This window comes from Rhinatrema bivittatum, chromosome 7 (assembly GCF_901001135.1).
Source record: "Rhinatrema bivittatum chromosome 7, aRhiBiv1.1, whole genome shotgun sequence".
NCBI lineage: Eukaryota > Metazoa > Chordata > Amphibia > Gymnophiona > Rhinatrematidae > Rhinatrema > Rhinatrema bivittatum.
In genome coordinates, this window is record NC_042621.1 from 292,206,230 (window position 1) to 292,221,797 (window position 15,568).

At 46.1% G+C, this 15,568-nt stretch overlaps 1 protein-coding gene across 2 annotated transcripts in view; it reads left to right on the forward strand.

Annotated features, from left to right (window-relative positions):
- Positions 1 to 2,522: 2,522 nt before the first annotated feature.
- The window catches only part of TECTB (tectorin beta), a 94,168-nt gene continuing 81,122 nt past the window's right edge, over positions 2,523 to 15,568 (forward strand). For both annotated transcript variants that reach the window (XM_029610378.1, XM_029610379.1), the window contains exon 1: positions 2,523 to 2,796. The gene's annotated coding sequence lies outside the window, so the exon portion shown is untranslated. The remainder of the gene's footprint in view (positions 2,797 to 15,568) is intronic.

Here is a 15,568-nt window from a genome sequence, read left to right on the forward strand (position 1 = left end):
TCTGTTCTGTTCCGACCAATGTCTGCAACAGATCTTCGTCGAACTACTGATTCGGATGAACAGTGTGAAAAATTTGAAGGCTTAGAGGAAGGAAATATTGAAAATCTAGTAGCTGAAGAGGATAGCAGAGCGGCAGATGCAGTAAGGGACCTGCCAGCGTCAATATCACTCCCCAGGAACAGCAGATAGCTGATAGCATGAGGAATGCCCCTGGCCTTTTACTTCCCGCTTCACCTTCAACCCCAGCCCCAGCAGCAACACTCAGGGATCTAAAGAAGGATTCCTGCAAGACATCAGAGGTGAGGTAAAATGGCCTCATTCATCGCGTTTTGCGCATTCATTTGAAACGAATGCACATTCCTACTGGTCACCCGTGTGATCTACAGGTGAAAGGGAGTTTTGCAGGAATGTGAAGCCGGTGGCTGGGGTTCAAGAATGGGTACACCAGAGGCAAAGAGGCAGTGGAGGAAAGGGTGGGATAGCAAAGTGCCTCTGAATCAGTCTGATCTGAATATCCAAGTCTGTGGTAGTGGAGGGATTCGAAGTTCTGCAGCATGGCTGGGAGAATATTGGAGGTCCACATTAGGGGTGAGGGGAGAAAACCATCATTGGTTACTAAAGCAGCCGAGGTAGAGATGGGGGTCATCCCTCCTCCGATGGTGCAGCTGGCCCTGCTGGGGACGGCTGCACCTGCTGGGGACGGCACCCCAAGGCGAGGGCATGTCTGAACTGCCCCATGTGATGGCCCCTGCAAGGGGGGCAATGGACCAGAAGGTCTGCTGAGAAGAAGGGGGCAACATGGCACCTGCACCAATAGTTTTAGTGGCAGCAAAAGTTTAAGTCGATCACTTCATACAGTACATGATGTCACGCGTGAACATATGTGAGACATGATTGGCTAGAAGGGTAAAAACTGATTTCAGTATTCTGGTTTGCAGAGGAAGTAAATAATCTCAAACTCTCCTACAATAAAAGTCAGCAAAGGAATCTAAAACAATGCACTTATCTAGGTGTGTGTGTGCACAGTATATTATTGGGCAGTCACATGCACAGCAATGCTGTAATTACTTTATGCTGGTTTATAGTTGTGCAATTGCATACTAAAGGATATCTGCAAAATTATTACTATGAAGGATCTACTTGTAGCATATTTGTTGCAAAGTGGCGCGCATTACATCCCTTGGTAAGGCAGCCAGATGACGCCATATCATTAGGGATGAGATGACCCAAGTCTCCTTCAACATTTGGATCTAAAATTGCCGTCCCACTGCAACTACCAGCGCCGGCCGGAGATCGCCCGTGTCAGGCGGCCCGGCTTGCAAAATCTCCTAAAAATGTCAGCCCTGCCGATAAAAAGGTGGGCCATTCTTTCAATTTTAATTTACAACAAATCAGGACATGCAAGTCTGATTTACAGTGCAAATCCTTAGCAGCCACTCCGCATCACCGATAAGCCCGGTTCTGTAGTTCCTGCAGTTGTGTGCATGCCCCAGTAAGATTTCACATAATCGAGGTTTATCAAAATGGGGCCGAGACCCATGAGAGGGACAGTAGTACTCAGCTTTACAAGGTTAAGCTGCATTGCAATTCAGGTACCACAGGTGTTCTCCTGCCCCAGAGGGCTTATCTAGATTTCTAGCTGAGGAGGACGTGACTTGCCTAAGGCGTATTAGGGGGATAAGTGGGCTGTGCAGAGTGACTTTCCCTGGTTCTCTGCCACTAGAGCTACTCCTTCTCTCTGCCACTTCGGAACCTAATCATGGAGGAGAGGACTGACAGGGGAGATGGAGCAGAGACATTCATATACCTCAAAGGTATAAATAATGCACAAGAGGCAAGCATTTTTTTCCAGTGGGAAAACTTCTAGAAAAAGAGGTCATGGCATGAGGCTCGGGGGAGGGGGGGGAGGGGAGGGAGAAGTAGACTCGGGAGTAGCATCAGAAAATATTTCCTCACGGAAAGCTTGGTGGATGCGCAGATTGGGCCTTCCTGAGGAGGTGGTAAAAGGAAAAAAAAACAAAAAAAAACCCCCAGCCATGGCATGACAGGACTAGAACAAGCACAGAGAATCTGTTTTAGTAAAGAAGGGAAGGAAAAGCCAGAGATCACCTGAGGTCCATGGCAGTACATCAGGAATTAAACTGGGCAGACCGACGGGCCATCATATTCTATGTTTCTATGCTAAGAGGTAGCCGAAATTCTGCAACATCCCCCCTGCCTTGTTTTTCTATTCATACATAAAATGATTGTTCTTGAATGTAGCCATCGCTTCAAGATAATATTATTGCGCCAAAGTATGAATAATGTAATGGTTAATGATCTTATTCTTAGGCATACATGATTTATAGGAAAGGCCAAATGAACTTCATGTCCTAGGAGAAATCCCAAGTATTGCGAAATTGCTCAACCAGAAGCAGATGTTAGCAGCAGTAGTAGTAGCTCTCTATCGAACCTGAACTGGGATTCAATTTATGAAGGCATCACCAGTAGCTCAGTGGCTAGAAGCACTGCCGAGGAAGAGAACGGGGTCCAGGAGAAAAAGTGAGGCACTCTTATGTGCCAAGGCGATCGCACTGCACTCGGAACACATTTATGGAGAGAAACCATGGTCTGGTGAATTAAAAAGGAAAATATCTGCTTAGACGTTTGCCTACATAGGGAACCATGTCCTAAAAAAAAAAAAATCATTCTCAGATTATACAGAAGCCTGCACTCAGCCCAGCAAGCAGAAGGAGGCATGCAATCCATCGCTGGTTTTTAGGGCTGAAATCCCAAGTGGCACCAGCTCTCCTGCAGGTAAGTAGAAGACTAAACAAACACCTGCTACAGATTTCACAGCTGCTTCACCAGAGGCAAGAAAGCACATCCTTGACAACAGCCTGTTGGGGACTGTCCAAGTTAGACTTTCGGAGAGAGCGTGTGAGTGTGTGTGTGGGGTGCGTGTGCACCAGCATTCTCTAACATCAACTGCCTTGATTTTCAGTTCATGTAGAAAATCATTCTTATTGAATGCACACGTCATTTCCAAAAGATTGTAGGAATGTAACAAATGTCACAGCGCCCCCTGATGGGTAACACAGCAGAGGTGGCCAACTCCGGTCCTCGAGAGCCTCAGACAAGCCAGGTTTTTCAGGATATCCACAGTGAATGCGCATGAGGTAAATTTTCACTGCCTCAGATCTACCTCATGCATATTCACTGTGGATATCCTAAAAACCTGACCGGCTAGGTATGCCCTGAGGACTGGACCCATGTACTAACCGTTGCGTTTGGCGAGTCACGGGTTTGTCCCGCAGCCTGCCGCTCTTACCTCCAGCCCGCACTCCAGCACGCCGTCCTCTGACGCTGCGGCCGGCTGCCTGGCGCACAGCGACTAGGCCCATGCCGCCGACGTCAGCAAGGCTGCAGGATCTCTCCTGGGTGTGCGCGCGCGCTTGATTTGCCGGCATTTAAAGGGCCCGTGGTGTGAACTCTCCTGCGGCGCCCCTGGATGATGACACGGACTGGGACTATTTAAGGCCACCTCTCCTTGCCTCGGCAATAGGTCGCCTCTTTGGAGTAGTGCTATGCCTCAGCGTTCTTCACCCCGACGTCTGTTCCTGGTTCCTGCTGTGTTTCATGTTCCTCCGTGTTTCCATCCCGAGTCCTCATCTTCCTGATCAGTCTTCCTCGACCACCTCCCAGTGTTCCTCCTTATTCCTGTGGCTCCTTGTCCTTCGTTGGTCCTTCTCCTTGGTTTGGACTTCTGTCTTCTGACCCCCAACTTGGTCTTGACTCAGCTTGACCTCTGCCTGATTATTGTTGTTGATTGATCTCCACCTGGTCTGACCCTCTGCCTGGACTTCAACCTTGGGCGTAGTCTGCCCGCTTCAGACCACAACCTGAACCTGACTCTGCCGCCTGCCCAGACTTCTGCTTGACCTGACTCTGCTTTCTTTTACACTGCTGGCCCGCATCATCTTCTATGCAATGGATCTTCACCTCCACAGAAGCCCACACCTAAGTCCAGCCAGCCCCAGAACCCGAGGGCTTGATACGACTGTCGCTGCCCGATATCTCCACTCCGCCCTCCTTACCTCTCTGGCGACTCCTCCTGTGGTTGACGGACGTTTGACTGCCACGGCGTCTGCCTGCCGTCCTCTCCGGCATCCCCGGACCGGCTTGGGCGCTGCCTCCTGCCATGCTGTTCAGCTGCCTTAGGGCGCGCGCGCTGCGCGGCCCTGCTTCAAGTATCTTCAGTGGCGCGAACCTCCGGGGCGTCTCCCTGTGATGACGTCATGCATCCAGGATACAAAAGGCCTACGCGATTGCTAGCTAATCGAGTTAGCAAAGGTTTCCTCACGGATGGGATTCGCTCTCCGTACCTTGCAACTCTGCCTCCTTGGACCTACTCTATTTGGGGTACCCGCTCCTCGGGGGCCTCTCTCTTTTTCTTATCTTTCAGGTCGCAGTCTGGAACCGGTACTTGCTCCTCGAGGGCCTGGACTCGCTACTTGGACTCCACGTCTGCCAGGAAGACACCACTGCCTATAACATCTGTGAGTTACCACCTCTATCTCTCAGAGCTATTCCCTGGAACCAGGTACTCGCTCCTCGAGGGCCTGCCTTTACTCCAGCTCCTGTGCTCCTCACTAAGAGACCGCTGCGTGAGTACATTATCAACGAGGCTCTATTCCTGAACTCTGCATATCCTGCTGCTTCTCACAATCTCAGTTCTCTGTATTACAGCGCAGCCATTGTGGGATCGCTGTTCCAGAGCCTGAGGGACTACAAGCCCAACCGGGCTACTTCCCAGCTCACTACCGCCACCTCTGGTGGTTCACCAATCCTGTATAATAAAAGAACTTATTTATTTATTTAAAATCTTTTCTCTACCGTCGTTTAGTAATGTACCAGCACAACGGCTTACGTAGAGGCACGTATATTTAGTTTGGTTAAAAAATGTATCTATGAAAGTGCCATTACAGTGTCGGTACATGCTTATATAATATAAGTTATAAGATAGGTGACATGGATCTAGTCCATTTATATGATTAATAGGGAAATCATACAAGAATGTGCTTAAACTGAAGTTCTCTAACATTATCATTTGAGTATATTAAAAAAAAAAAAGATAAAAGAAAAGAATAGAACTAGTGTGTGTGTGTGTGTCTCCTACGCTGAGCCTGCCCTGTGGCCCCTCACGGGACTTCCCCCGTGGGCGTGGTCATCTGCCATAGGTCCAGGGATCCACCCAAAACCCTTACAAATAATAACAGGGCTCAACCTAAGGGGAACGAGGGCTGGCATGGGTGAAGCTCCCGTTGGGCCTCTGCTTCAGCCAGCTCCACCTGCCGACGGTGGGGGACCTGCTGGGCACCTCCTTGCAGGTTGCATCAACTCCCCCTCAGCCCAAGTGTCCGCTTCCATAACACTAAAGGGTTTAGCCCATGATGTGGCTATGGCAGAGGTTCCCAAACCTGTCCTGGAGGACCCCCAGTCGGTCGGGTTTTTCAGGATATCCGCAATGAATAAAATAAGAGAGATATGAGAGATACATTCAAATATCTCAAAGGCTTCCATGCATAGGAGCCGAGCCTTTTACATTGCTTACGCCAAGTCCATAAGCAAAGCACATCAAGCAGCACTGTCTGAATTTTCATGAAAGTTCATCACCAGTAAAAATATAGAAACACAGAAACATAGAAATGAGGGCAGAAAAAGACCAATCGGCCCATCCAGTCTGCCCAGCAAGCTCCCACACTTATTTTCCCATACTTATCTGTTTCACTGACCACCAAGTTCAGGGCCCTTGTTGGTAACTGATTCAAATTTCCTGCCGTCCCCTGTCATTGATGCAGAGAGTAATGTTGGAGCTGCATCAAAGGTGAGCGTAAGGCTTAATGATTAAGGGTAGTATCCGCTGCATCAAGCAATGTTGCTAGCAGTAATTTTTTTGTGGGTTATCAGAAGGCTTGGGAATAATTGCATGGAACGGCAACTACTACCCTTAACAGAAGGCATGGGGGTAACCTGCACAGAGAGGCAGTTACTACCCTTAACAATAACCATGGGGGTAACCTGCACAGAGCGGCAGTTACTACCCTTAACAGAAACCATGGGGGTAACCTGCACAGAGCGGCAGTTACTACCCTTAACAGAAACCATGGGGGTAACCTGCACAGAGCGGCAGTTTCTACCCTTAACAATAACCATGGGGGTAACCTGCACAGAGCGGCAGTTTCTATCCTTAACAATAACCATGGGGGTAACCTGCACAGAGCAACGTTACTACCCTGAACAGTAACATGGTGGTAATCTGCACAGAGCGACGTTACTTAGCAGAAACATGGGAGTAACCTGCACAGAGCGGCAGTTACTACCCTTAACAGAAACATGGGGGTAACCTGCACAGAGCAGCAGTTACTACCCTTAACAGAAACATGGGGGGTAACCTGCACGGAGCAGCTGTTACTACCCTTAACAGAAACATGGGGGTAACCTGCACAGAGTGGCAGTTACTACCCTTAACAGAAACATGGGGGTAACCTGCACAGAGCAGCAGTTACTACCCTTAACAGAAACATGGGGGTAACCTGCAAAGAGCAGCAGTTACTACCATAAGAAGCTTGCTGGGCAGAGTGGATGGACCATTTGGTCCTTTTCTGCCGTCACTACTCTGTTACTGTGTTACTATTCAAGGAAGCTCCATTAATTGCATATACTTGAGGCATCGGTATCAGGGACTGCATTATGAGAGTAGCTTTGACAGTGCCTTAAGTGGCTTCAGATCATCCCGATCCTGGTCATTGTTCATGTCAAAATTGTGATATGTGTGCCTTGACTTTGGAGGGATGTAAGTGGGAGCATCCTATTACACATCAAATGATTTCTCATAGCACACATACTGACTGTAATAACTCTTTTGCCATTTATGTACTCCAATACCCTTGTCCGCAAACCTAGGTTGGACTCACGAAAAGATTTAAGAGAACATCTAAGAGAGTATTAAAACCAAGAAGGTGTAGGTGCCTATAACTAAACACTGGCTATCTAAAAAACATGAATTTATTGCTCTGCATCGGTCTGTCATTGAACAGGTTCAAATTCCAAAAGAGGGGAAGATTTTTTGTCTCTTCTCAATTAGAGAGAGCAATATTGGATATTGTCACTCAGTGTTGTCAAGCACATGGCATGAATGATGCTACTGAATGCTCGAGGGGTTCTTTAAACTCATTTTTGTCCCATTCTATGATAGGCTGGGACTTATTATTTGCTGTGCTTTTGATCTGCTTTAATTGGTCATATCAAATGCTATTTTTTGATTGTTTCTTCTAAAAGTCAGCATTTGTTTTAAGTAGCCATCTTTTAAAAAAATATATCTTTTATTTTCCATTATATTTATACATGACATAATCTTGATAACAGAAATCCAGAGCTGAATTGGAAATATACAAGCAAAACACATAATGAATTTTTTTTATCAGTTCTGTCAACAAATTATAGCCCTCAATAATGGGGGATTCAATACCATAACCAGAAGAAAAAACAAAGCTATAAGGATAATAAGTAGCAGTAACAGTGACCTTACAAATTCAATCTAGAGCTGCTTTATACAACTGGAATAACTCTAAGAAGGAGTTGACACTAATTTAACACTAAAAAACTGAGTCAAATGACTAGGATCAAGAAAAATATAAGAAGCATCTCTGTATTTCACATAACATTTACATGGAAATTTTAGAAAAAAGGTTCCACCAAGTTGTAGAACCCTTGACCGCCTAAGGAAAAATTGTTTCTGCTTCTTCTGAGTTTGTTTAGCTACATCAGGAAACGCTTTAACTTTAAGCTGTAGGAAGGGTTCCGAATGGGGCCTAAAATAAAGCTTCAATAGCCAGTCTTGATCTGGTTCCAGCGCAAATGTCACAATTAGAGTGGCCGGAGAGGCCGAGTCAGCATCCAATGTTTCAAGCAGAGCAGACACATTTACTTTTGACTCTCTATTTATAGTTGGAAATAACTTCTGGAGTTCTACCTCCATTCCTTCATTTCTTCTCTTAAAAGGAGGAAGATAATGTTATGATTGGCGGTCCGGGGGTTGCCTCATGAACTGACGCTCCTACCTCTGGGCTGGTCCCGGCGGGCAGCAGGATGCCACTAGTGATCCTGGTCAAGCCATCCGCTCTGCAACGAGGCGATGCGCTGCCAACGTGCAGCAGATACCGATGCTCCTGCACTTATCCATGCTCCTTAGGCGCAAGCGCATGAATTTATTTAATATCAAGGGCCCACAGTGGGAAAATCCCTGCAGCACCCCTGGATGATGTCAGACATGCCGGCCCATAAAAGGCCTTGCTTCCTTTCAGTCTTTACCTCAGCAACAAGTTCCCTACTTCTTAGATTATTGTGAGTTGCTCCAGCGTCTGTCTTCATTCTTCAGTTCCAGCATCCTTGTCTTTGTTCTTCAGTCTTCAGTCTTTAGCCCAGGGTCTTGTGTCTTCAATCTTCAGCTCCAGCGCTCCTCATCTTCAGTCTTCAGCTCCAGCAGCCTTCATCTTCATCTCCAGCCTCCATGGACTTTGTCTTACTCGTCACTCCCTGTGGTTGCCTCTTCAGTTCTTCAGTGTGTCTCTCCTGCCTGTTCTGCTCCTTGCCTGCCTATCCGTTCCTCCTTTCCCTTTGGATGGATACTCATTATTGACCTCAGCCTGACCCTTGAACCTGCCTGCCACCTGCCTCCGACCATAACCTGCCACAGGATACACCTTGCCTTCTCCTGTTCCAACGCTGCTACATCTCACCACAGCAGAGGCCTCCACCTAAGACCTGCCAGCCCCGGTACCCAAAGGCTCAACTCGAGGGGAACATGGACTGGTAAAGGGGCCTCTGTCTCATCTAGGACCGCCTGCCAATGGTGGGGACCTGCAGGGCTCCTCCCTGCAGGTTGCCTCAACTCTGCCTTAGGTCAAGGGTCCACTCCTGCAATAGATAATATTTCTTAGATATAGGAGGAATGGATTGTTCAGAAATTTGTAACACCTCAAGCATATAAACATATCTCTAAGTGAAATAAGAGACACTTTAGGAAATTTTATAAATCGAAGATGCTTGTTCCAAGCGTGTTCTCAATATTTTCCGTTTTGATAGAAAGAATGGAATTTTCCTTTAAAATTGACTGCTGCAAAGCCAAAGACAATAGTTGAAGCACACTGTCCCATAGTAGAAACATAATTCTCGAGGTGTTGAATCCTATTATAAAAAATCCACAGAGTCTGCCACCAAAGTAGTCAACTGTGCTGTTATTGTACTGCCCAAACCTTCTGTGGCATCCCATTTAGACTGAAGAGTGAAAGAGACTCTTCCTGCCATACGGAACCCCCCTCACAGCCAACAATGATAAAGAATCAGAGGATCGGAAATTTGAAGAAACTAGAGAGATAGCTCCAAACTTTCACCCAGACTGGTGGCGTTGTTCGAGCCGCTCAGTACTGAGGGCTACTCTCCCTGGCGTCCCTGCCGTCTGAAGAGTCTCTACGGCGTCATCAGCCTGCGACTCTTCACGTCGTACTGAGGAGGTCCGCACCACTGCAGGGTCGGGGGAAGCAATTCCAGCCGCCGGGTTCAAGGATGCAAACGGCCAGGGGGAGACTGGAGCACTTCGTCCCCCCCCCCCAACTCTCCATCGGCTGAGTCACCAGTGAAGAGAGGCCACGAATAATGTGGGAGTCCATTGGGCTGGGCTGAGGAGGCCACCATCATGGCTGCAGAGTAGGGACCAGTGCTTGGCTTCCCTCTTCCGTCCCATAGCACCAAGAAGGAGGATAATATAAATGAGGAAATGTTAACGTCAGACGGCGCTCACCACGATGTGAACTATTCAGGTGCCATTTCTTAAGCAGCCATCTTTGAGTGCACGGATGTTGGTGGGCTTGCACGTCAGCCAAGAGAAATAATTTATCCCCTGAAGCAGTTCAGCGAAACACAGGACCTGTATCAGGTCTGGATTTGATGTTGCATTACGCGATAAGTGTTGTGAGTTTTCACGTTTTTAAATGCACATAGAACTCTCCTTTAAAATAATTGTTTATAATTATAAGTATATTATATGAGACCTGTGATTAGATTTTATGGATGGTTTTGCTCAGTGAAATGGTGATCTCTCACTGCACTTTATGTCTTCATAACATGGTTATTCACTGTTTTGTCATTTTGATGACTTTACTTCCACTACTGGTTCATTCATATTAGTTGGAGTAGGAAGTGGAAACATCTAGTTTAACCCCGTCAGTCATTTCAGAGACTATCTTCAGCCAACACGGTATGGATTTTAATTTAAGAAACTGATATTTCTACTTTGCTGATTACCTCCCAGTAACAGAGATGACACATTCCTCAGACACTGTAACATGATTTCTGAAACACATCTGTATTACATAGATATAAACAAAGAAAATGTAAGTATTTGAAAGCCTGAGTCTCTGTTGTACCTGGGCAGAGGCGCCAAGTTGTGGCACAGGCCCTGCATTTCAGGCAGGCACAGCGGAGGAGGTCCGACGGGTACTGGAGCCGGTAGTCGAGACTGAACGGCCTCCAAGTGAATGGCGAGGCCCTGAAGCAACCGAGCTATTCGGTTTAGGTGGTTCCTGCTGCTGCTGGACACGACGGGGCCAAGCCAGGCACGGCCTGAGCTGAGGGAAGATCCATTGAGCTCGTAGCCTCAGCAGTCGGTCACAAGGTGGGATAGTTTTGGATTGCCCTATAAACGTTGGCACCTGCTTTCTTTTTGGTGCAGGTAGAAGATTTGTGGACGATAAAGCATGCAGACTACCCCTGCTATTTTTCCTCCCTCTGCCTAAAATATAACCTCCCCCCACCCCCACCCCTGGGGACGCTTCCTCTAGATGTGGCTAAAGGTGCAGGCAACGTGGGGCACTGCGCATACTTTCCACCCTGCGTGAGGAGGGCACGGTTTTTCCGACGGTTGACAGCGCTGGTTTTCTAATAACTTTGCACTTCTGCAGAACACACGCAGCTGCTACATTACCCAGCAGCAGTGCAATTCAAAATCAAACCCTCATTTTTATCTAGCTCAGAAGTTAACCATACTGACATTTGAATCTCTGAATCTCAAGTTTTGCAAAAAAAAAATAAAAGATGCAGATTTCTCCATCGTCAGTGTATGGAAAAAAAAATGTTTTCCACTTTTTGTCTAAGCTGGAATACCTCTTTTATGAAAAGATTCAATGTGGAAGATTTTATCCATTGACAAATCTCTTCCTAATCAATGATCCAGAGAGTCAAGGGCATCTGGCAATGTCAATTCAATTTAGCCGCCAGTGAATCACTTCTCCCTTGAGTAACCCTGCTGAACACTCAGTTATGGATTGTACTGTCATCACCTTACAGTGCTTTTACTTATTGAATTTCTCAGCCCCAACACATTTTTCAGCCAGCACGGCCTTCTCCTAATTCACGTCTAACCTACATGAAATATTTCAGGGCGCACTGTACATCTTCAGTTGGTTTCCCTGCCTCGTGCCGCTTCCGACCTTTTGCAAGATTCAAATTCAGAGACTGAGATCACATCATAAACTGCCAGCGCAGAAGTAAATCTCCCCCTCTCTGGGGACCTCCTGGAATGCAGGGGGCACGCTGTTGGTCCCCCAGGGCCACTTTCCTTCCCAGCTCTCCGCGTTTCTTCTTTCTTTATTTTATTTATTTATTTATTTATTTATTTATTTATTTATTTAAGGTTTTTATATACCGGCATTCAAGATAAAATCACATCATGCTGGTTTACATTAAAACAGTGGTGCATAGAAAGAAAAAACAAACTGGAACTGTAGTGCGGAAGAAAGCAGTTACAAAAAACAGGGATGCTTAAACTGGGAGAGGAAGGAAAAAGAAAAGGTTAATAGCATTTTAAATATTTACAACGAACAGTTAAATGAGCTGGTTGTGTTATAGAACTTGAAGTTGAAGGTCATGCAGCAGAGATTAGAACCTGCTCTAATATATTCCCGGCGGTCAAGGTGGGAGTTTGTGGATAGGTTGGGGTTTTTTTTTTTTTTTGCATATCCTGCACCTGCTCAGCTTTTGGGTCACCCTCTTTTTGGGTTGCGTCTCAATGCTGTAAATAGTCACTGAGTGCACCCAGCAGGCAGAGAGCTAGGCGACATTGGCGAGGGAAGGAGAAAGCCAGCGGGTTTGGTGGCACAGAGAGAAGAGGGTTAGCAGATCATCCCTGGATCTCACAGCTTGTGGAGTGTTTTTTTGTAGAAGACTTGGGTAGGTCCTCAAGGCCTAATCAAGTGAAGACGTTTTGAGCTTAAGGGTTTTGAGGAGATTTATGGGTGTTAGGATCAGCTCCTGACTGAGAGGGAGGAACCCCTGGAGGAAAGGACCAGATCCCTGATTCGATGTAAACCGATCTGATATGGTCTCTACCATGAAGGTCGGTATAGAAAAGTGTTAAATAAATAAATAAATAAATCTTGCATCCAGTAAACAGCAAGGTGGAAGACAGATTGGATGTTTTTGACAGAATGAAGTTTTTTGTGAGTTTTGGAGAATTTTGGGAAGTAGTTTCAACATTCAATCTGTTTTGAAGCTGGGGGAAAGTTATTCCTTCATCCCAGATACTTGATGGAGTTTGAGGAGAATTTAATTGGACCAAGAACACAGCTAAGAGCAGGAGGGTCATCAAAAGAGGGACTATGGACAGAGAAATCTATTTTCCCTTGATGTGTATTTTCCTTATTTTATTCATGATTTTTGGAATCATTGCATACATCCTAATTTTCAAGGTTAAGTAAATCTTTTTATTATTTGAACACCACCTCTGGACTCTGAACTTCTTTATTCCAAGTGTGCCTTTGGACCATCGGACCCCCTCACTGTGCAAATTGAAATATGTGCGAGAGAGACTGTGCAGCCTGGTGACCCCACCACAGCCCCTAGGACCCTGGAAGCTCAGGCCTCCTCCCTGCCAAAGATCCCCGGCCCCCCCAGAGCTAAAGTTTGGTGAAAGAGAGTTTAGAGAGCTGGGAGAGTGAAGGCAACCCTGGGACTGTGCTGTAACCCTTTGATTAGGTGGCCCAAAACCAAAAGGGGCTTACACTCAGTTCACTGAAGGCCCCAAGATGCTAGGATACTTACCAGCAGGGAGGAGGATTTTGCCTCCAGGGCCCTAGGCTTTCGGGGGTGAATACCGACACACAATCTTTCAGTCTCTCTCTTGGTTGCTCTCTCAGCTGTACTCGCTATTTTGACGTCCTTGTTTTAGGGCACCTCTGATTTTTAATGAAGACGGCAGACACACTAGTTGAGTGTTCAACAAAAATGTAATGAAACCAAAAATACTTGAAGTCCAAATCACAACAAAATTCTCCAGTTTACCTTTTCACAAAAATCCAGTCCAAAGGCACCTCTTTCCTCAATTCTGACAGCTGAGACAGTGCCCTCAGGCGGCAACACCAGGCAAGGCCCAACCTTCCAGATGTTAGAAGGTGGGCTCCTGGTGGGGAAACTGGATTTCCTTATCTCGCTCTCTCTGATGGTATAATGGGACTTCTGGTGATAGTGTGTAAACCTCTCCCCTATTGTGGGAGAGGCCACAAAAATAACTCCACCTCTCAGTTGTGTGGTTAGGGACAGACACATGTAATGCACCCACGCAACTAAAGGGTCTCCCAGGGATGGAGAGGAGAGGCCGGAGCAGAGAATAGAGCAATAAGTGATAACATAAAACCCACCTTATGTAGCTACAGCAAATATTGCATGTAAAATCAGTGCATGCACAGTTACATAGTGCATTATGATTCTTATACTCCACAGAAAACACAGACAAATGTCATTATAGTAAATAAAAAGAAGGAAGATTTTATTAACACTGAAAAGTGAGGGAAATCAGGTTGCAAGATATAAAAGAAAAATCACTAGCCCTACTCTGTATCGCAGTTCACTTCACTTGCAAAACTCCCACCTAAATTCTAGCCAGAATAATAACATAAATTCTCAGTTAAGTCGCAAATGAGTTCTGTTTTTCTTTTCTTTAGACAAGTTGCTCTACTGTGTGCTTGATGAAGCCGATGCAGATGCTTGTGATCCTGTGCTTAGTTCAGCTGTAGGGTGCACTTGCTTCAGGAGAATGGAAGTCCTGGTTCTCACAAAAACAAAAAAAAATATTCCCTCTCTACTCTATATAAAATCGTGACAAACCTCCTGAATTTCCCTGCAACTAAGTCAGTCTGATACTGAATGTATGCAGATACTATTCTAGATACTGTCCTTCTAGCTATAAATGAAACAAAAGGTCAGGAAATACTTGAAACTCGCATTCTTTTCTCTCACTACAAACTAACAAACCACTGCTTTCTCAGCACTGCTCTATAATTACTATTCTACAGACTATGGCTATGAGGCACGCTCCCATCTATCTGCAACTGCTCTTTCCTTTGTGATAGCATCCATGTGGCTGGGTAGGAATCTCACCTCATTGCTATGTCCTTCGGTCTTTAACTTGCTCTGCCTGTCTGACTGTACACAAAAGACAAATTTTCTTTTATACCTAATTTTAGGGATTATACCCCAAGTTCTGATTCCAAGAAAAGCCATAGGTCCATTCAACCCAAACTTTTCCTTTTGTGGAAATATCCATTTAATCCTAGCAATTATAGCCATGTCCACTTGGTGTCACTGCAGTTCAGGGGATAATACCACTGGCTTCCAGCCATGTTACTCCCCCCCCCCCCCACCACACATACACACACACACACACTTTGTAGTGGAGTCAGAGGGTAATTTAACATTTGCATAGGTGAGAAGGACTTCTGTAGGTTTCAAAGGAAAGAATTTGCATTGGCCCCTCTCTGTCTGACCAACAAAGGTACTGCCAAGCAATTCACGTCACCATTTGCCTTTACTGTTTTCCTTGGCATTTTTTTTTTACTTAAGAGAGTGAACAGGGGTTCTCTCCTTTGGAATTTAATTCAGAGCAAGAACAATATCTTAAGCTTCTGGCTTACAATATAAAGTCCCAGAACGTGTTCAAAATCCCAATTTTCTCCTCCTTCTCAGTTTGGCAGGAACTGATGGGACAAGAATTCTTCCCAAAAACACAAGAAGAAAACTGTTTGTCAGGTCATTGCTGTCTCTCCTTAGTTGTGCAGCAGGAGATAATGGCACCTTTTCCTGACCCCCCCCCCCCCCCCCCCCAAGGCAGGAGGGAAAATCCTCCTTAGGCAGGTGCTGGCTCCCAAAAAGAACAAAAATAAACAGCTTTCTCAAAAGTCCTCTTCAAACTCTCAGCAGAACAATCCCTGGCCAAATAACCCACCAATAACTTTCTCTCTCGATACCCCAACTCAAAAAACTCCACTTCTCAGCCTGTGGAGCCCAAACAAATGGGGGACGCTCTGCAAAAATTCTTCAACACCAAAATGCCAGACCTCTCTGCGTGCACTGCCTGCTTTACTGGAAAACCGCTGACCTGTCCAGACTTGCCTCTGTGCCTGCAGGGATGGTCTGCAAACTACTCGCTCTCTTCCTGAAATCCTTAGCCAGAGCTAAGCCAGGGAACAAAATGGTT